Source organism: Lutjanus erythropterus, unplaced genomic scaffold, assembly GCF_056507025.1.
Source record: "Lutjanus erythropterus isolate fLutEry1 unplaced genomic scaffold, fLutEry1.hap2 Scaffold_155, whole genome shotgun sequence".
In the NCBI taxonomy this organism is placed as follows: domain Eukaryota; kingdom Metazoa; phylum Chordata; class Actinopteri; order Lutjaniformes; family Lutjanidae; genus Lutjanus; species Lutjanus erythropterus.
In genome coordinates, this window is record NW_028146632.1 from 247,501 (window position 1) to 270,245 (window position 22,745).

General features: G+C 38.5%; 3 long non-coding RNA genes and 1 pseudogene across 3 annotated transcripts in view; 2 read left to right on the top strand and 2 right to left on the bottom strand.

Annotated features, from left to right (window-relative positions):
• The window catches only part of LOC146304304 (uncharacterized), a 439,321-nt gene that overhangs the window by 231,803 nt on the left and 184,773 nt on the right, over positions 1 to 22,745 (bottom strand). The gene's annotated exons all lie outside the window — the stretch shown is intronic.
• LOC146304307 (uncharacterized) lies at positions 2,455 to 4,352 on the top strand. Its single transcript, XR_014769375.1, has 2 exons — positions 2,455 to 2,539; positions 4,090 to 4,352. It is a non-coding gene; the product is annotated as an uncharacterized LOC146304307 (long non-coding RNA).
• Positions 3,886 to 6,254, bottom strand: LOC146304308 (uncharacterized). The gene is made up of 3 exons (XR_014769374.1): positions 5,669 to 6,254; positions 4,556 to 4,701; positions 3,886 to 4,352 (listed from the first exon to the last, which is right to left on the bottom strand). It is a non-coding gene; the product is annotated as an uncharacterized LOC146304308 (long non-coding RNA).
• LOC146304309 (uncharacterized) lies at positions 19,912 to 21,717 on the top strand (annotated as a pseudogene).

The window sequence follows — 22,745 nt, forward strand, 5'->3', positions numbered from 1 at the left end:
ATGGGCCTGATGTGTCTATCTATGTGTACACAAATTCTATTGGGCATAAGTGCAAAACAAGAAGCTATGCACCTCTTTGCTCTAAATCACTGTATCTGTCGGCCTTGCTCATGTATTGTGCCCTGCTAGAGAATGTGGAGACAGTCTGTCTGCCCGATAAGCCATAACCTTGGGACCTCAGGAGAAAGTATCTGGGGGATGCACTACTCTCCTACTTGTGCAGCTGTGGACTGTAGTTGTGCAGAGTGACCAACTACTAGTGTGCCTGTTCAGGTTAGATGACCTATGACTGGACCCTTCACGACTGCATTGTCACCCATATAAAGAGAGACTCAGGGAACAATCTAAGAGCTAGTGAAGCAAGTGAGGCAAATTCCACAACAGAATCCCCCCTTTTATCAATAGATAAACCCGAATTTGCCTTACTTGTCAATGAGCCTAGTACCCGAGGGAACGCCTTCAGAAATGATATGAACACACATGTAACACAATAAGCATCCTTCAAAACAAAATCTCAATCAAGAAACAACAGTCACTTATACATGAATACATGTCACATAATAAACCTTGTTCTTCAATCATATCACACTGTTGTAAGTGCACTGATGAGTCTTCGACCCCCGTGTACTTTACGGACATTGGGGGCCACCACCATGGAGAGGTTACTAGCACGTCACGATGATGGTGGTATGGAATCCTTCCTTGTAGATGTTATTCCTGGAATGGAATTATATTCCCAGCAAGTGCTCATGCCTGTGTTTTAAAGTTCCTGAGACTAACATGTTCATTCATAAGACATTTCGATTTCAAATACCTATACACACCACACATATAATATGTGAAGAGACAAAGGTTTACCATTGCTATGGAAAAACATAATACAAATTTTTATTTATAGCCTTTTGTTTAATTTGATTGTTATTAATATCTTTCTTTCTTTATTTATTTTGTTTATATTGCGAACTAGATACAATTCAGTTAAACTAGTCCTGTAAAGATTCACACAGCATGCAAACTCATTTGGATTCTGCAAAACACGTTTTGATCACACATATAGCATTATAATCACATTAGTATCAAGAATAAGATAGATTCGATCAAGACCTACAACACTCATCCCAACCCCCCTTGTGTTACCTGTAGCTCATTAGTGTTTCACCTTTACCTGTTATCTTCACTGCACCCACTGTCATCCGAAAATGAATAAGGAAATTCCCACTGTTCAACACCAGGATAAAACATCACAGTGACATCATCATTATCATACTTAACCACAGTTTGGGGGGCCTGTGTAATGGTTCTGGTAGATTTACGAATGATTAACTTAATGATGGAGACCAGGCATGTACCAATGAGGATGAGGAGAAGAAGAAACACTACTACGGTGGTGAGAAGCTTAAGAATACCTGATCCCCAGGACCCGAATGTGCTTGAGAAATCCCCTAGCTCAAACCCGTGAGTGGCATGTAACTCTTTAAGGCCCTGTGTGGTGTCATGGGCCATATCCATTATCTCAGCTGTTGCATCTGAAATATAAGAACAACACTCAGTACCGATGACTTTACAGGTTCCACCCTGAGCAGCTAGTAACAAGTCTAGTGCCATACGATTTTGCAACACCACTGTCTTTACTTCCTGCAGCTCCTTGTGTTCTGCTAACATAGCTTTATTAGAGACATTAAGGTGGTTTTCTAGCACTTTGGACAGGGATATAAGCTCTTGTTGAGTGACATAGACACCATAGAAGGGGAGAATGATACCTGCTACCCGTTGGAGGCTAGACAACTCCCTCCTGTGTTTATGTAAAGGGGGATACAATGCGGCTATTTCAGACAAATCTACTTCTCTAATCAAAGGGACTAGATAGGCCAGATAACATGTTCCAGAAGCGTCATCGTAGGGCACACAGCTATAAGCATTATTCCCACAGACCAAGTACACTCTCTCAGGCAACGGAGACTTCATTAGACTGATCTGCACGGATTTCAGACAGCTGCTGTGTCCTAAACTTTCATGCTGATTTGTTCCTACGCCTTGCATGCAAAGGGACACATTCTGTAAATCATGGGTTAACACCGGGGGAATATATGTGGAGCAATCACGAAGAGGAGTAGGCTGAGGATGGAGGGGCTCAGAACAGTTATGCACTTTTACTTTAAAGGTCTCATATTATGCCCCTTTCTGATAAGTTTTTATAGGTCTCAGAGGTCCTCAAAACATGCTTTCGAAGTTTGTTTCATAAAACACCACTCGGATCATGCAGATCAGCGTGTCTTTATACCCCTCTATTTCAGCCTCTCTCAAAACGAGCTGTTTCTGTGCCTGTAGCTTTAAATGCAAATGAGCTGTGACTAGTCGCGCCCCTCTCTGGTGGTGGGCGTGGCTTGAATCAGCCGGTCCTGCCTGCTATGTTTACGCTGAACACCATGACGGACATGGCTGCTGTCAGACATGGTAGATTTTAAACATCTAATTTTGATCCAGAGGAGGCTCCTGCAGAAATTCAAACACTGCGGATGTTGCCGGACGTGTCTGAATGGTAAGTCTACAACTTTGTGTGTCTTGATTCTTTACAGTTAGTCGATGTGTGTGTTGGTACAACGTTAAAATGTAACTAGCTCGGTAGCTAATGCTAACTGTAATTTTGGCGAATAAGTGACATTATAATTTGTGAATATAGTTAACCGTCATGTCTCCGGTGAGACACGTTAATACTCAAAGGACCTCTACAAGTGTTACAGGTGTCCCAATTACTAACATATTTTGACGATTGCTGACAATAATTATCTTTGTTTTCCAATATTCTCTGCAGAGATGACTATCAAAATAGTCCTTTATGTAGCCACATTTTTTTAATCATAATACTGAACTTGTTTTAGAATTTATTATCATTTTATCATCAGTTTTCAGACGTCAAGGCTGTGTGCAGTGGTTTGTAAACTACACTGTGCTCCGTCTCCACATAATGTGCAACAATTTACCTGTTCCTATATTATGTATTTGAAATTTGCCAAAGCTTCCTGCTCATCCATCACAGCTTGTCTAATGTCTTTCAGGTTTGAATTTCATAGGCCTAATATTTTGTTGAAATATTTACATTTTTCTAAATTTTGTGGATATGCTCACAACAAATCTTAGAATAGACTCTGGATGAATTTATTTATATGAGCATTTAAATCAACCAATGCTCTTATTATAATACATGTATCCTATAACACTTGTCCCTATCTTCAGCATACTGTTTTACACTAGTATGTGTACCACTGCTGTATATATTGTTGTACATCACTTACATACAAATGCATGTTTACATATTCTTACACGTCTTAGTTTTTTTTTTCTACTGTTGTATATAGTTTAATTCACAATGCACATGTTAACTAATATTTTATTTTTATTTCTTAAAAGCTTTATCTCTACAGAATATTTTTATCTTAATTTCTATATTCTATATGCTTATATTTGTAGAAATATATGTATATACTTATATTCCAGTCTTCCTTGAATGAGTTTAACTGTAACACTACCAATTTCCCTCCTGGGATCAATAAAGTATATCTGATTGTGATAAGTCATTGTATATTGAGCAGGATAATGTACAGTGAGCAGGTCAGTATTGTAAAATAAACCTCTTCAGAATGAAGTAAGACCCTCTGTTTTGTGTCAGGGTCCCACATCATCCTGTCAGGGTTTATTTCATGACACTGACAGAAAAGAGTTTCACAATATTGTTAGTTGTATTTATGAAGATAAATATGTCAGATTTTTTACAGTTTGCTTTACATTACTTAAGTTGGCATAACATTAGTGTTCACTAAACACCATGAATGGAGAAGCACACCCCAAAATAAACAGATACTGTTCATATTAAACATTAAACATAAGTTTTACACATACTGTGAGGCATTTATTGAATCGCATATATCACATCGTATAACATGTCAAATGATGTACTTATCATCCATGACAGTAAACTGAAAGATTCACTGAATCCATTTGAAAAAAAAAAACTTTGACGCATCAAAGATTGATGTTTTTGAGGCTAAACTGTTAACTGGACATCTTTTCCATATGTTTCATTCGTTACAGGTATCAGCCTATAGGTTTCCTCGTCACTCCTTGTCAAAGCCTGTCTGGTTCTTAGGATTGGCACCACGTTTCCTGACGCCCAGGGCCTCTATGTTGGATTCAGACCTCCTCTTAGTTGAACCAGGACACACAGCTGGCGATGACCTTCTCCTTGTCTGGCTCCTCATACTGTGGACTCATGTCCTCTGGATCTTCATCCCTGTCTGGCACCGGGTCCGGAAACACTTTCTCAAAGATGGGGTCCATTAAGTCGGCCACATATCCTGTGCAATATTGCAGAAAGATTTTGTTTAAACTTCAAAAAAGTCAGTGCATTATGTTTATGTGTGTATTTATATAAGTTATTAATTTTCTATTTTATTTCTTTTTTTTGTTGAAACCTTTACAACAACTGTTACAGTGATACAGTAAATACAACATGTACATGACTTAATTTTAGTTACAAATAAAAGAATGTAACACTTACAAAACATGGGCTCAGTCTTCACTGGTTTTGTTCTGCAGGCTCCTCTCATGGTCTTTGGGAAGTGCACTTTGAAGAGTTGGTCTCCACCAGATGTGATGTGTGGTTTGTCAGCAGGTTCACTGTAATACATGACAGCCAGGCAGAGTCTGAAAGTACAGCAGTACAGAGAAAATCAAAGATGTAAATAATGAACAACTGTAAATATTTTTTACAAATTAAATGTAACCACACTTTCATTTACCTGCACAGCATTCCAAGAAATGGAAACACCAAGAGTCTTTCAAATGCCACTGAGACAATATATGCAATCATACACTGCTATTGCCTAATATATTTATAATAACAGCTGATGAGTGTGACTTGGTCATTGTTACAATGACATTTTTGTGAGTAAAAAGTGAGTAGTCACATGATTTTATGAATTGTATTGATATCAAAGCAAAACAGTCGTCATTATGGACGTGTCCCTCTCCTCCTCCTGCATGTCCTGCACCCCCACTGTGTTGTTTGTAATGTAATGCAGGACTACTGTTACTGTACTGTTGTCCTTTAGCGCATCAGTGTTGAAGCACCGTAAACACTGAATAGAGGAGGGGGTGGTGTTGGTGAGGAAGCTGTTGAACCGGAGAAATTAAACTTATTTTCTGATTATTTTGGTTCTTACATTCTAAGCACAGATAAACACAACTGCATACCTGCGCTAATCACAACGCCTGATTTAGTCTGAATTCAAGTTTCTCGGCTTGATTTTGCAGCAGGTCGCTACACATTTCAGGTATGAGACAGTTAGCAGCTTGATGCTAATCTAAGTTACACAGCAGGCAGAGGAGAGAGGAAGCGTCCATAACAACAGAGCTGATAACACAAACCCAGCAGCATGAAGTCACACAAAAACTGACATGAAAAACAGTCACCAGCATCCAATTTACTATTCTGTTTAGTTAACTGGCTTCATATGAGGCTTAACGTTCACACAGATTATCATGACTCTCCCTCAATATTATACTCCAGCGTGTGAGCACACAGTAGATGCTACACATATTAGCCGCGATGCTAACGGCAGGATGAGCGGCTAAATACACAGTAAAGCAGCATAAAGATGATAGAACTTACCGCTGCCATGTCTGCAGTTATGTCACAGTCGGTACTGATCCATCCTTGAGCTTCAGTTTTGAAGTAAATCCTGCTTTGTACTGACCGTCGATGAAGAAGCAGTCCGAAGTAAAATGGTTAGCACCCGCACACACACGCAACACTTTACTGGTGTTGTGAGGACATTTTACTTAAAAATAAAATTAATAAATTAATCCACTGGGTCTTCTGTGGGTCATATGACGGGAGTAAATGCAGACATTTGTGCTCGTTCCTGCAGCCAACAACAGAGGACTTGTTGTGCTTTCCTTGTGCCTTCAACATCTCAGTTTGCCTGTGTAGCGTTTACGGAGAAAAAAATGGCGACCGGGAGGCGGACTCGTAGGTTTTCAGTGGGCGGCACAGACACGCAGCACAGGGAGTGTCTCCGGCTCAGAGGAGGCGCTTGCCCGGCTATGACATCATAGCCGGGCACAAATCTAAACGGAGCGTTTTGGCCGACATTCACTGAAAGGTGGAGCAAGCAAAAGAGGGAGAGAGAGGATTGTTCTCATATCAGGGGAGTCTGAAGGCAGGCCGGGGACACATATTTTCACTGGAAAACCTTGAAAAAGTGCATTTTGCATAATATGTCCCCTTTAACCGTTCTCCTAACATTTGAGTCCGAATAAGCTCTGTAAACACCACATCTTCACTCTACAGTCGCCTTAACCGAACATTAACAAGTGGCAAGCTACAGTTACTTCAGTGTCTTACCTGCGTAGTTTTATCTTGCATAGCTTCAGTCCCTACATGCAACAGGCATGCATGCAGCCGCAACACGCAGAATGCACCTCCATCTGTGAACAAGGCCCAAGTGGTCTCACTGCCTCTCTTGTCTGCAGCTCAAACTGATCCAGAAGTGCAGTACTTTGTTTGTTTAAGAGTGTGATACTAACCAACGTGAAAGGCACATGGCGCCTTCTAGTGTACGGAGTGTGCAATATCATCACCTCATAAAGAGTTTATTGAAGGTGCAGTGTGTAATATTTACTAGGATTTATGGGCAGAAATGGAATATGTTATTCATAAGTATGTTTTTATTATTATAAAGTCATCCTAAACTAAAAATGCTAATGTCCGCATTACCATAGAATAAGCCATTAATATCAAAGATGTTACTAAAAGTTACACACTTGCTTTGACTGTTTAACAGGTTAACATGTTATTGTGTGTTTATTATTTTATTAAATTAATACTGCATTGCTTTATAAAACCATTTGTGTGTCCATGTGTTTCTTGTCTGTTGTTTCAGAATGGAGCAACCACAAACAAGGTTTAAGGGCTCTGCAACTACAAACATGAAATCAATTAAATTAAAAGTAATGGCAATTAAACAGATGAAGAAAGTCCAACACTGGACAATACGTGGAGGAAAAGCAAAGCCGGACAGTGTGCACACAAACACTGTGGCAGCTGTCTCAGACGGACAAGCTGCCTATAAATTCACATTGTTTAAGGAGTTGACAACACAAGTGGAAGTAGGAAGATCGTATATATTCAGAGGTTATGAAGTGGGAAAATACGGCCCCAACAACTTCCTGTGCACAAAAAGCACAAAAATATACATGTGTGCCGACATCCCTGTGTCGAAGGAGCTCGAGCATGAGGCAAAGACGTTAATCTGGCCAGACTCAAAAGAAGTGACGCTGTGGGGGGTTCAATTGCACATGTAAGTTTTTGGAGATTTTCATAACACAATCAAATTCTACATTAGAATTAAAAGTTTTGCATTCTGACTAAAATATATACACATAATGCTTTGTATCCATCTAGACGGTTTTGCTGTGAGCTGCAGAGTTTTGGAGCTGGCGGTCATAGAGATGTCTGCCTTCTCTCCAAGACAATGGAACTGGATGAGCAACCACAAGCCGAGTGTCGTCTGGTTCCATCATGTTGGAGAGAAGACAGACGTCTCGTCGGCCGACATGTCCAAAACTCTGCAGCTCACACCAAAACCGTCTAGATGCAGTCATACATTGATAGTGTACGCTCAGTCTGTTTCCATCTTACCTTGGCTTTAAAGGGACAGTCCAGGCATAACCAAAAGTACATATTTTTCCTCTTACCTGTAATGCTGTGTATCCGTCTAGACAGTACATTGATGATTTAATGTGTTTTCTGTCTTTTTTAGATCGATCCTGTCCAGACAATCTACCCACCACAGGGGCTTCCTTACCCTGTGCGAACTGTGCGTCTGAGGGAGGTAGGGAATTATTAAAATGATGCTCCCTTCATGAAAGAAGCTTAATTGTTACTTTTAAAACATGTTGATTGTTTTGGTAAATATCATACATACTGAAATAGTCACATTAATAGAGTTAAATATAGATGCAAGTGTCTCAATCACATTTTGGCAGCAAGTAAACTCTTTTTCATTATTGCAGGGAGACACAGATATGAAAGTGATACTGTGGCGGGAGGCCAACATCACCAATGTGGAGATCGGAATGCCACTCAAACTGACGCATATGAAGGCCAAAAATATACCCCCCTATGGCAAGGCCATCCACAGCACCTCACAGACTGAGGTCGAGGCAAGTAAATGACAAAATGTATTGTACTGATTCCACCTTCAGTACTTATATCTTACTTGACATCATTTAAGATCAGTAGTCCATGTAGTAATGACTAAATCATGTCTTTATTCTCTATAGCTTTTCTCTGGGCTTGTGGATATAACAGTCTTGGGTATCACATTTGATGACGATGAGGTGGAGCTGCTGGACACCAGCGAGACCCCACGAGTGGTTCCTGCAAGCGTGTGGGAGACCACATTTGAAAACCCAGCGGTCACCATACCTGGACAAAAGATCACACTGTGCTACACAGATGGAATAGTACAGGAGGTCTTTTCAGTAAAAGACTGAAAAGACCTCCTGTACTCTCTCCCCCCCCCCCCCGTTATTGTTTTTATTGATGTTCATTTAAATTGTTTTTTTATGAATTAACGTTCTTTATAAATAATATGTTCTTTCAATCATTTAAATCTTTATCAATTAATGTTTTTTATAAATAATATGTTCTTTTAATCATTTAAATCTTTATCAATTGATGTTTTTTATAAATAATATGTTCTTTTAATCATTTAAATCTTTATCAATTAATGTTCTTTATAAATAATATGTTCTTTTAATCATTTAAATCTTTATCAAATAATGTTCTTTATAAACAATTGTTCATTCAATCATATCTATAACTAAAGAAAAATTTACAACCCCAGTTCTGATGTATCTTTATTCTGCTGAAACCATGCTCTATCCTGTGTATTGACTGATATTACTGCAGTCCCCCACTAATATGTGTGTGTTTTGGTTTTGCTTTGTTTTTCCTTCCTTACCCCTTGACCCTCTTGCTGGAAGAGGCAGTCTCCTGTTTGGTAAAATAGTTCTGGTCTAACTTCACACCACTGGATATAGATAGATATGATCAATCATAATGATCCACTCACTATACATTATCATTTCTATTACAAGGTTAGTTATTTAAAAATAACAATAGTTTAAGACAGAGTCAATGATCAGAACTGACAGTCTAATATACATAGCAATGGTGTCCTATATAGACATAATGTGCCTCAGAATGCTGACCAATTCTGGCCAATCAGAATTTAGTATCTAACAAAGCAGTGTAATGATTGTTATTATCATATTTTGAAAAATAAATTAAATTTTTAAAATTTTACAGGGGCATGTCTATGTTCCCACAGCTCTATGTCCCCACAGCCCTGTCTTCCCAAATTTCCAAGTAATGGAAGTAATCTAAATGTATAATAGAGAAAAGTATGTGTGTGTGTGTGTCTGTGTCTAACCCTGACCCTAACCCTAATTTTGAAGAAAAAAAAATCTTTGAAATGTGGGAACATAGGACTGTGAAAACATAGGGATTACCGTAATTTTACCTATGCTCACCAGCTTTCTCATGTGCAGTGGTGGGACAGTTGTTTGTGTCTTAGACTGTCGCCAAAATGTCACTCTAGTCGTGCTGCCACATCCAGTGTACACTCAATCTGTTTCCATCTTACCTTGGCTTTTAAGGGACAGTCCATGGCATAATCAAAAGTACATATTTTTCCTCTTACCTGTAATGCTGTGTATCCATCTAGACGGTTTTGCTGTGAGCTGCAGAGTTTTGGAGCTGGCTGCCATAGAGATGTCTGCCTTCTCTCCAAGACAATGGAACTGGATGAGCACCACAAGCCGAGTGTCGTCTGGTTCCATCATGTTGGAGAGAAGACAGATGTCTCGTCGGCCGACATGTCCAAAACTCTGCAGCTCACACCAAAACCGTCTAGATACAGTCATACATTGATAGTGTACGCTCAGTCTGTTTCCATCTTACCTTGGCTTTAAAGGGACAGTCCATGGCATAATCAAAAGTACATATTTTTCCTCTTACCTGTAATGCTCCATCTAGACGGTTTTGCTGTGAGCTGCAGAGTTTTGGAGCTGGCGGTCATAGAGATGTCTGCCTTCTCTCCAAGACAATGGAGCTGGATGAGCACCACAAGCCGAGTGTCGTCTGGTTCCATCATGCTGGAGAGAAGACAGACGTCTCGTCGGCCGACATGTCCAAAACTCTGCAGCTCACACCAAAACCGTCTAGATGCCTAGATACAGTCATACATTGATAGTGTACGCTCAGTCTGTTTTCATCTTACCTTGGCTTTAAAGGGACAGTGCATGGCATAATCAGAAGTACATATTCTTATATGACCACGGTTCGAATTACACAGTGGCTTTTGGGGGAGCACTACTTTCCTGTGCACACAACCACTTAACTGGTCACATGCACACGCATACATATAAGGCCGCAGCATTATACTATTACTATGACAGGTAGTTAATACTGTCAGTAACATTTCATAGAGGCAAAATAACATACAACAACATAAGAATCAATGAAGACATTTAATAGCCCAATCAGAGAAAACAAACACAAAATCATGAAAGCAAGGGGGATACAGATAACAGCTTTCTGCTTCTCATTAACACCCCTTCAAGAACAGCCCATTATTTAAACAAAAAGCTGAGCATTATTTAACAAACTTGTTTTTAACGAAATAAATGAAAATAAAACAGCGTCAGCCCTCTCTCTCTCCTCCTTTCACTCTCTGTCGCTCTGTCGCTGTCCCTTCACTTTCCTGACGTTTCACTTCTGTCTGTGGATTGCTACAAAAAAGAAAAGAAAAATTGAATCAGGGTTTAAAGTTCTTTTCACAACCACTGGGCAAGCATGTTAAGAAACCGAATTAAGTGGCCTCCAGTCAGGCACACAAACAGTGCTGTCCACAGTGCTGAAACAATAAACACTATATTGAGTCAATCTCATTAGGACAAAATCCGTTGCATCTTTGTTCGGGAACAGACTCATATGTCAATACCAGTCATCACAAACGCACACCCCAAGCAAGTAATTCCCTGATTCTTACCTTATGTCCGGAGCAACCATAGCGGCCTGGGGTCTTCTTCCTTTGTTTTCCGCGCTGTAACTCAGGATGTTGCGGATGGATGCCAGCTTTAATCCATGATGAAATTTGTAACACAAATATGGACAGTTTTTTGAGCTCCCCCTAAACGGCTCAGATGATGCTTTCAGAGGAGCTCATGCCCTTTTCAGGTGAGCCGAGCTCCCTTCAGCTCCCCCGTAATTCGAACCATGTATATGACTATATATATAGGACTGTGAAAACATAGGGATTACCCTAATTTTACCTATGCTTGCCAGCTTTCTCACGTGCAGTGGTGGGACAGTTGTTTGTGTGTTAGACTGTCGCCAAAATGTCACTCTAGTTGTGCTGTCACGTCGGAGTTTAGAGTTCGTGACTGGTTAGTGATGCTCTTTTTCTGACTCAGAAGTATGTCGCTGAAATGACACTGTAGTTGTTTCCCGACTGGTTAATGATGCTCTTTCGAGTCAAAAGTATGTTATTTGGACTCCCTGCCGTGTACTGTCCTTGCTGTGACAATGTATCCTCAGCATCAACAAAATACAGTATCACGATAGCATCATATGCGATGCTTACTTGTATGAGAAAGTCTAGCCATTGTTATGTGTACTGGTGTAGGGTAGTGGCATTTGTGGTGCGCTGTTATGTGGGAGTCGCGGGTTTGCGACCGGTTGGTGGTGTTTTTTTTCTATCTCAAAAGTATGCCGCTGAAATTCCACTCTAGTTGGGTGTGAATGCTGCAAGCATTCAAACCCTTTGTTCTTCTACTACCAAAATTCTTTATTATTTAATATTCAAGAGTGCTTTCAGTGTTTCAATAAAAATTCAAATATTTTACTAAATTCAAATATTAATTTATTTTCATGGCAGCTATTCAGTGTGACTTTAACTTTTTAACTAATATTCAAATATTCTACATAATTCAAATATTTATTCATTGTCAGTGCAGCTATTCAGAGTGGTTTCAATGTTTCAAATAAGAATTCAAATATTTCACTAAATTCAAATGCTCTATTTTCATGGCAGCTATTCAGTGTGACTTTAAGTTTTTAACTCGTATTCAAATATTATACATAATTTAAACCTTCTTATATCATTCAGACAGCTATTCGGTGTGGCGTCAGCCTTTCTACAAGCGTTCAAACGTTTCACATAATTCAAACCTCTTATATCACGCAGGCAGCTATTCGGTGTGGCGTCAGCCTTTCGACAAACATTCACACATTCGAATCTTTCAGACTTCATTTTATTCAAGGCGGCATTGCAGTTTGGCTTCAGCTTGAGGCATTCACACCTGCAATTTCTTCAGAAATTGCTTTTCTAGTTATTATTATTTTTCCCCCGCGTTTTCGTCATTGTGTAACTTCAGCATACTTCAACCGAAGTTTTCCTTATTCAGCTTCATTAGGACATTATTGCTCGGAAGGCTTTCATTCATAGCATTCATATTTTCTGAAAAAAATTCCACATTAAAATTCCGATCCCTATTAAATCCCATTCAAAAAAAACTTTGTAACGCTTCTTGTTCCACAAACTTCAACCGATTCAAACTATTCAAAGTCAAAGCATTCAACTGAATTAGGACAATGGCGCTATGACTTTTCTAAGCCATAACATTCATACTTTCCGAGATATTCCAGGTTTTTTCCGAACGGCTTTCCCATTGAAAATGAATTACGGAATTTTTTCAAACACTGACTACCAATTCATTTCAGCTAGAAACTCCATTCAAACTGGAAAATATTCAACATTTCGCTGACTTTTTATGTTTGTTTCAACTTTTTAATCCCGTTCAAACTTTAAGAATTATTCACTGTTTTCTGAAACTTTGTTATAATGGAAGTCAATGAGAAAATCCTTCAAACTCGCTCGACTTCACCCTGTCACCATGAACTCATACATTCATGTAGAAACTCCATTCCAACTCTCAAACGCGTACAATCCCGTGGACTTTCAGTCACTAATTCAGATTTTCAATATCTCTTTTAGGTTTTCCACAGCAGCAGTTTAAAAAACATGAAATTTTCATCTCTTCTCAGACTTTACAATGGGTGTGTATTGCGTGCGGTCGTTAGAGCTAGAGTGGGTGATGTCATCACTAGAGTGGAGAGCGGCTACAAAATCATCCAGAAATTTTCTCTTTAACTTGCCGCTATGGCCACACCGTTCACTCTACATACACAAATTTTACATGATTTTGTAGGAAAAGCCGTGCCGGTCACAGAGGTGTGACCGCCGAAGCCAACGGACAAATGGTTTGGGCTCAGCAGGATCTGAAAGGGCAACAAGTGCAACTGGCCGCCCCATTCGATCCCATGTTAAGCGAGAGCCAACATTTCTGGAAGAAAGCAGATGATCCCTGTTTTTTCCATCGCTCTGCTGGCCTCATTTTTCACACCACAGAAATAAAATTTGCACCTTCGCGTTCGGCTTCTCGTCCTCTCGCTCACTGTATGTGGCTTTTAGCTGTAGCATTTACGTTTTTTTGTTAAACGACTGGAGTTTGAGAGGGACTTTTCTCTAGAAATACACTCTAAATTGCCTCCCAAGCCATAGCAGCTGTGTGGGTCCTCAGTCAGTCACCATGGCAACCTGTACAGCTGTACGGCTTTAAAAATGTATTAACATTTGGCTTTTTATCACCAAACCACAAGCCAAAAAGTAGAACATTTTCTTTGCGCACAGAATAAGGAAGCTCATTTACAATCCCATATAATGGCCAAATACCATAGAGTGATGATTTGAATACAGGCACTCCATCACAGTTGAGTGTTAAGGAGTATCCATGAGTACAGTGAAGCGGGCCTCCAATTTTGTACAGATTATCGTACATTTTACCACTTCCAATATCTTCATAAGTTTCAGAATTACATGTGCCATCTCTTGACTTGGGACAATGTGCAATATCTTCCCTTTGAAGAAGATGTTCCAACTGTGTTTGGATTGGTAAGTATATAAAGAAGTTTCCATTCTTTAACGAGCTGTTTTTATCCCATGTTGTGTGGCATACAACACATTGTCCTTCACTATCCTGGTCACCAATGTAGTACTCACAGTTGGGACAATATATGTGATATTGTAGGTGATCTCTACTGTCTTAAGCTCCTTTAAGAACAGATACTTTGAGGTTAACTTTGTGTTTTCTGGACAGTGAATATTGATCAAATCTAGGAGATCAGAGAGAGCCATGCCTGTGAGTCCGTGTCTCAAAACAAATGAAAGTATAAGTAAAAAACTTGAGCTTGAGTTAGTCGTGAACCAGTGTAAAGTGGCTCTTCATTTTCCAGAGGAAACTGTTCATGACTGACTTCTCCAAGATGTGATTCCTCATTTACTGACTCATCAGGACTGTCTTCCAATAAAAGGGAATATTCTTCTTCACTTCCAATAATGGATCCAAGACTGTCATGCACATCATCAGGAATACAGTTACTGGTATTTGGTGAAGCTTGATCCCCACAGTCAGCATACAGGCTCTATATATGGAGGAAAGAAAAAAAAAAACTATATTGTAACTTTGTTGTTGTTTGTTTTGATTAAGCGAACTCTTTGAATGTCTTTGCCAAGTTTTTGCCAATAACGTGTGTTCTTGTTCTGAGTTCTCTATTATTTATATCATAATGAAATGATTAGCCTATATTTATCCTAAACATTAAAAATATTCTCATTTAATCATGCAGGGTGAGGCATGAAAGAGTGAAGTGAAAAAGAGGATTAATATAACAATTTTAAATTATTTAAGATAGGTGTAGCACTTTGCTTCATGTTTGATAGGAGAGAACAGCAGAGTTCACTCAGTAGGTAAGTTTTAATCCTAAAAGATGTACAATGGATTAGGGTTACTTACACAGACGGCTCCACCTGATACACTTTCCTGTCCACTAAGAGGAACCCAAGGTTCAGAATCATCATCAGTTACCTAAAGAAACAGATTAGAAAATAAAAATCAAGCCAACCCACATGTTACCAAAATGTAACATGACTAGTTCTTAAGATGTTTTTAAAATACAACATGAAATGTACTGTACATTATACTTACAGCAACAGGAGTGACATCATGTACATCTTCAGGGCCACTGTCAGAGTTGTAGTGAGAGAAATTCTCATTTAGGTTCTGTAAATAATAATAAAAAGTCTTGATTAATGTACTATAATTATAATTATGATCCCCCAAACACAGATTTTATCATAATATGATACATTCTGGATACATATATTATGTATCCAATCACCTGGCTTTAGAGTTTCACTGTCCGTTTTGCTATAGGTCGGATTCTTGCTGAAGTTAGTATAGCTAAAGAATACACTGTTCACCTAAACACCACAAAGTTGATACTTACACAGACTTCGGCTCCTCCTGATACACTTTCCTGTCCACTAAGAGGAACCCAAGGTTCAGAATCATCATCAGTTAACTAAAGAAACAGATTAGAAAATAAAAATCAAGCCAACCTGCATATTACCAAAATGTAACATGGCTACAGTAGTTCTTAAGATATGTCTAAGAAAAAAAAAGCTGAAATGTACTGTACACTATACTCACTGCAATGCGGCTGATGTCATGTGCATCTTCAGAGCCACTGTCAAAGTTGTAGTGAGAGGAGTTTTCATTCAGGTTCTGTGTTTAAGAAAAAAATACAAAGTATTGATTAACCATTGTCACATGCACAGTCACCAGCCACCAACAGGATGTAGCATGTTCTATGTAATCTACTAAGTACTCTGAACACACAAATACAATTTACACTTTGTGCTCAAACCAAAATGTTCAACAAAACTTGAGCTGGCTAGGTCGATACCAGCATTAATCAAATATGTTATTGCTCTATACTGTTGGTGCTACCGGCCAGAATCTTGCAAAAGTTGAAACCATACCTAAAGAGTAACCTACATTGTTTTTACTAAACACCTCACAGTTGAAACTTACAGAGTCTTCTGCTCCTGATACACGTTCCTGTCCACTGAGAGGAACCCAAGGTTCAGAATCATCATCAGTTACCTAAAAAAAAGTGTTGTAAATCCAGCGCACACCTTTCTCTGGCAGTGGTGTACTCCACCCCTCTGCCAAAGCACAAACACATTGTGCATGATTTCATCTCAAGTGGGCATCAATCAGGGTTTCCCCTAGAAAAAATTGGCACCGGACAACGTGACAGGCAGGTTTTCAATTTACCGGACAAATGTTTGAAATTCCGGTCAAATATTATCTGAATTTATTGAGCTTAAATCTGGGCCTCCGCAAGGCGGGTGGTATACTTTACAAAGGGCCCAGCCCTTGCCTGTCAAATTTCGTGCGGACTGAATTTAAATAGGGTGGTAGCAGTGGTGTAGTCTACGTGATACGCAGGCATACACTGTATACCCACTAGAAAACGTCCCGAGTTGCCGTATAACCATTTAAAAATGTGCAATGATACATATCAACATGATTTTGTGAGAGAACTTTCTCTTTCCCATTCATAAATTCGCCTTTGCTGTCTTAGCGAAGCACGCGTGCATGTGTGCTCCGCAGGCAGATTAGAAAGTAACGTCAGACGCTATGACGCAGAACATGTATATAGTCTACTCACCTGCAAGCCTGTCAGAAAACGTAGTCCTGTTGCTAAGTGAGCGTGTATTCACAATTGATGTAATCTTTGTCGCTCTACGTGATAAACCGATTTAAAATGGAAATAATTTGGTTTTAGAAACATTTGTTCTATCTTCACAGTACAGTTGTGTAACAATCTGAGTGGACTGTTTACAAAAACTGATTATAAAATCCTGCACTGTGCGTCAGTGAGTAATGAGGAGTCAAATAGCGGACCACGGACAGCTCCCGTATAATGACAGTCACAGGATCAGCACCTTGACAGCAACTATGACACTTAGGCTCTACAGGGAGATCTGTCACTGTCTGATTGAACAGCCTCATGGAAATGAGGGTTTTTTTGTTGTTGTTTTTTAATAAAATGACACGTGGAAATTGCCTTTTTTTAAAATTCAAATTGTGCTTGGAAGGAATATTTTTACTGGACATTTTGACCGGCGGTGTTAAAAAATGCCGGACTTCAGCAGATTTTACCAGTCAAAGTCCGGTAATTACCGGATAACGCCTGGCATCAATATTTGGCGCCCATGTTAGCATAGTTAAAGCAGACAGTATTTGTATAGCTAGACATTACTTCTTCATTTATAAAAAGTAATATTGTCATTGCAATCTTAAACACTTATCACGCAGAATTCCCTCACACTGTGCAGGTCTTTTGTATATTATACTTGCTGTAATGTAAATGACAGCATCTTCAGAAGAGTTACATTATGTATCACAACTATCTTGCTAACTAACACTTAAACCCCATTCATTGTTGAGCGGTGCCTCAGTGCTCTATAATGGTGACTTTTCTGTATCCGCTCTGCCTTAAATATCTTAGTTGAAAATAACCGATCTACTATTTAAAGTGTTACAGAACTTGAAACTTACACTGACCTCTTCTGCAGTTCCTGATAGTCTTTCTGAAGATGGTTCACTTACGTGGCAGGCATCCGAACTGGCATGAGCTCTTGGCTAAACAAAAGAGAGAATAGTTTCAATGTAATGACTTTAACAAATGTGACCAAAATCTGTATCTCAACCACAGTCTAAACAAGCATATTGCAAGATCACTAACAATATTGTCATAGCCAAATTGTACTCGTAGGCTACACATAGTTTAAGATATTGATAAAGACCTCCATGTTTAAAGTTCATGACTTACCAGATCCTGGTTTGGCGTATCAATCTTGGTCTCTCTCATTTCTTTCCTGAGTGCAAGTGATAGAAAACACTGATTCATGTTTATCTTCGGAAACATCAAATGATTTAAATGTTTACCTCAGAGCTTGTGGTTGCCCCTCTGAGGTAATACATGCATCTATGAAATACAAATGCTACTGTGACATTGTTCTTTATATATACATTATTCACCTATTGCCATAATCCCTATAGTCATATGAGTAGGTACATTACTTATAATTGTCAGTGCCTGCTGTTCTGAGTGCCGGGCAGCTGAGCTGCCTGCTGCTCAGCGCACATAATAGAGGTGAACTGTACAGCTCTCCCTCTCCTAAAAACTAATCAAATACACAATCAAACGATTCCAAAATGGAATTTTTATATTTGTATATTTGTATTTGTATATTTATAAATGTATGAATATTTGTACATTTAATTTGGATATATATAAATCTTTTTGAGACAATTCTACCCCCATATCAGAGCAAGTGCTTTCCAGTTTTGATTGCATCTCTAGCCAGGCGGGGGAAGGGGGTCGGTTTTTGCGAACAAGAGGGGCAGCAGGAGGAGTGAAGAGGAGGAGAGTAGCCTAATCATCATTGCTGTTCTGTTACACAGATGCTGTTGTAAACCAATTTCCGACGGCCAAGGAAGCTGATGTCAGAAAATCTATCAACAGTAGAATCTGTGAGCTAAGACACCAGGTAAAGCGCAGAAACATGGTTGATTTAAGTCGTTTAAATCAGTGAAGAACCAAGATGGACTCCTAACCAGGATAACAGACTGTTCTTTTGGCAATTTATTCTTTGCTTTTCCACAGTTCCAAAAGGTCTTTGAAAGTTTGTACATTATTATTTGTGCATTTTGTTTATAGATATTTTATTTATATTTTATAACAGCACTGCTGAAAATTTGAAATAGACATTGGTCATTCGAATTGCTTTATTTATAATTTATATTTTTTTTTATATTTTTATATTTGTATATTTTCTGTTCAATGGCATTCTTTAAAAATGTTGCACTGTTGGGTTCGGTATTTGTGCCTGATTAAAAGAAAATAAAGGTGGCTTTTGATAGATTACCCAGCCTGTGTTAATATGTGGTATAAAGGTTTGCGCACATATTGCAGGTTGCATATTTATTAAGTATTCATATATTTTAGATGTTACATGTACATAATGTATATATCACCATATATGTACATACATTGTATGTGCATGTTTTCATATATGTATACATATATTGTGCATACATTTTACAATATACAGTATATACATATAAAATATATTTCACAATATATTGAACACATATCAGTACATATATTTCATGTTTTTGTTTCCATATAATTTTACATATATAAAATGTTTTCCACAATATATTGAACATGTAGCTGTACATAGATTTCATATATGTCTCCATATAATTTTACATATATTTAAAATATATTCTACCATATATTAAACATATATGTGACACTATATCTTTACATATATTACTAATACATTTTCCCATATAAATCTGAATACATTATGGTGGATATTTATAAATATAAAATTGCATATACTTTGGGATATATAAACACACATATTATATATTCAGGTTTAATATATTTCAATATATTGAAATATTTTTTGTATATTCTGCAATATATTGCAATATATTGCACAAATATATAATATATTGTATAATATATGTATCATCAATATATTGTTCCATATATTTCTAATATATTGGAAAATGCAATGGAAAACTAATATATTAGAATATATTAGAATATATTTCAAGTAATATATTGGTAAATATATTTTCCTTTCGTAAGGGATGGACAATGTTGAAAGCCGCAAAAGTCCAAATAACTGCATATTTAAAAACCAGCAAGTCTTAATTCCCACTGGTACGTGTGGGAAAAAAATTCAAGACAGAGATGGGCAAGTGCAGGAAGAATGAGAGGAGATTAAGAAAGAAATGTACGTGACTTCCAAACATACAGAGGAGGATAAGGGTAACTTCTTTATGTCCTACATGAAGGACCTTAAAACAGGAAAGGACTCCTTCATGTGTTACAATGTCACTGTAAAGTTAAATGGCAGTGAGCAGAGTACACAGGTGTCAGAGGAAGTGCACGGAGGTGTGCTGCAGTCTGTCCATGAGTGTCAGTCCATACTTGAAGAGGAGTCAACATTGGATGCCAGTTATGAAACAACGTTACTTCTCTAAGTTAAGGTGAAGTTGGTTGTAGTATGTCCCAATCAGGAGACATCAAGCAGTAAAACAGCAGCACGTCCTCTGCCAGATATTTTCAACCCAAAGGAGGACAGAGTCTGCCAGACTGCCTGTGCTCCCATTCGAAACATGCGAGGACTCCGGTTCTTTATACAGGTGGTTTTAGCTTTATTGATGCCTTCAAAATAGCTAGTCTGGCTGGCTTCACGTAGCACCATTAACCACCATCACCGCCGTAGAACTACAAACAGACACAATATAACAATGAATTTCGATATACGCAGTCCATAAAATGATACAAAAGTTGAAATAAAGTTACACAATAAAATTGTACTGACCACTTTGCCCGCTTGCAGCTCCGAAATGGGAGGGGGGTTTAATCTTTAACTTAATTCTTTATCTTTTGCCAAAACAATAACGTGACAAACATGTCGGCTGTCCATCATCTCCGATCTGCTAGCTGCTGCCCACGGATACAGGGTGGGCGGACACGGTGCACCAAAACAGTCCCTTTTGGTATGAAAATAAAAGTGCGACCTCTGTTGGTCAAAACCAGGAATAGCGGCTGCACACAAAATCTGTATCAATAGCATTTACACTGCCATTTGTGTCAGCACTGCCAGAAGGCCGGTCATCTACTACAGCGAGGTGGACTTGGAGCGGGACAAACAGATGCGTCTCCGTTCAGTTGACAGACACATGAATGAGAATCCAGGAGAAGGATGAGACGTTATGATTTGAGTTAATGAAGCTGATGACCCATGTGGCCAACCAGACACCTGGAACTAATGGTAGACAATGGCAGCATCCTTCTGACCTCACATTCATGAACTACCAAAGACACTTTGGAAACATGACACCAACAATGCCCTATCATGAATGGCAGGCCAAGAACTGTCCAAGACACAAGTGCTTTATCCACATACCCAAATTCTTTAACTGTTTATACACTGTCATAATTATAATATATTATAGTCTGCCTTGTCTTTTGTCTTTTTTTAAAATAAATGTGTAAAAAATGTCCTTTGTGTAAATTATTTTGCCCCTTTTTTCAGGAAAAATATAACTTTAAAAATCTGGCAAGCATTTGTCGTTATTAAATGTTATAAATGCTTAAAACAGTGTAAAATAACAAAAAAGTAAAAAAAAAAAAAAAATGGATTTGAATTTTCAGCAGGTTTCTCTGTATAAACAACTGAAAATGTAATATGGAAAAAAATTGAGATAAAAAATGAAACATAACCTATTTCACATTTTGTCAAGCAGTTCTGTTTGCCCAGAGCAGGGGTCTGAAACCTTTACAGTCAAAAGAGCCATTTTTGGCCAAAAAGGGGGGAAAAAAAACTGTCTGGAGCCGCAACTATTAAATTCTCTTTTCCCTCAAGACTTTTTTTTCTGGTAGCTGTAGCTTATTGAGACTCAAGAAGATAAGCTACCGTCACAATTTAGAGGAAAAAGACACTGAGCCATAGACACAGTCTTTGATATTTTAGTTGATTAAATATTAACACTTTTTTGAAATTTAGTGTACAACATACTGCAATAGATTTTTGAGTTTTGTGCCTAATTCAAACTTCTTCAAACTTTCTGCTGATTTTCAGTTGAGATAATTTACTATTCTTTTTTAATTAATTTATAGTAAAAGTTAAAGTTAGAGAAAGTCAAAATTTGGTCACAGTTAACTGTGAACCTGATTTGTTACTCTTTTGTTGCCGTAAAATTAAATGGTTTATGCTATAATTTTTTAAATACAACATTTTGGGGCTTCTAAAATTCAAATATTTAAATTTATCTAAAGAAAAAGTAAATTATCTCAACAAAAGATCAGTAGCTGGTAAAACTTTTTCAAAACTAAAGAATTTGACTTGGGCTCAAAACTGATCTACTATGTATGTAGTATGTTGGCTTGAAATTTTGAGCTACCTCAACTTTTTCATAGACCTACAACAATGAAACATGAAAAAGCCTCAGGTTGCAGACCCCTGGCCTAGAGCTTTCAGTGTCCATGCTACAGGTTGTTGTAACTCTTCATTTCCAGGCGTTTTTTAGCTGCAGTTAAAGTCTTTGAAGCAGTTCCTGTCCAGCTGAACACAGAGCCCAATCTTGCACTCCTCGCAAATCCAGGGTGTGCTTCTTTTACAGAGAGTGCACTGTTTCCTCCCCAGGCTTGCCCTTTTTCCAGTGTCCTTTCTGTTGCTGGTGGGGACAGGAAAGTGGCGTTGAGTGGGGGGCTTAGGTGGGCCAGTCAGCGGCACGCCAAGCAGCTTTGCACACAGCTCATCTGGTCATCATCATCATCATCTGGTGTTGAGGTGCCAGTGGTGCGAGGGGGTTGGGCACCAGGGCTATGCTTAGGGATGAATCTGGGTGGGTGAGGGTTGATAATGTTTGGGTCTTCCTCCGTTTTCCAGGGCTCTTGACGATGCGGTCACCAGTTACGAGGGGCATCACCAGCAGCATCAGCACCTCTACTGCTTCCCACTCTGTCCCCACCTTGTACCAGTGCTGGTGCTAGTGGATGGCTCTTCATCAGAAGAATTTCTAAAAATATAAAGATATATCATAAGATTAGATAAGATTTATCCTAAAGAAAAAAATGTTCAACAGTATAAGAATAGGAAAAGTAATAAATA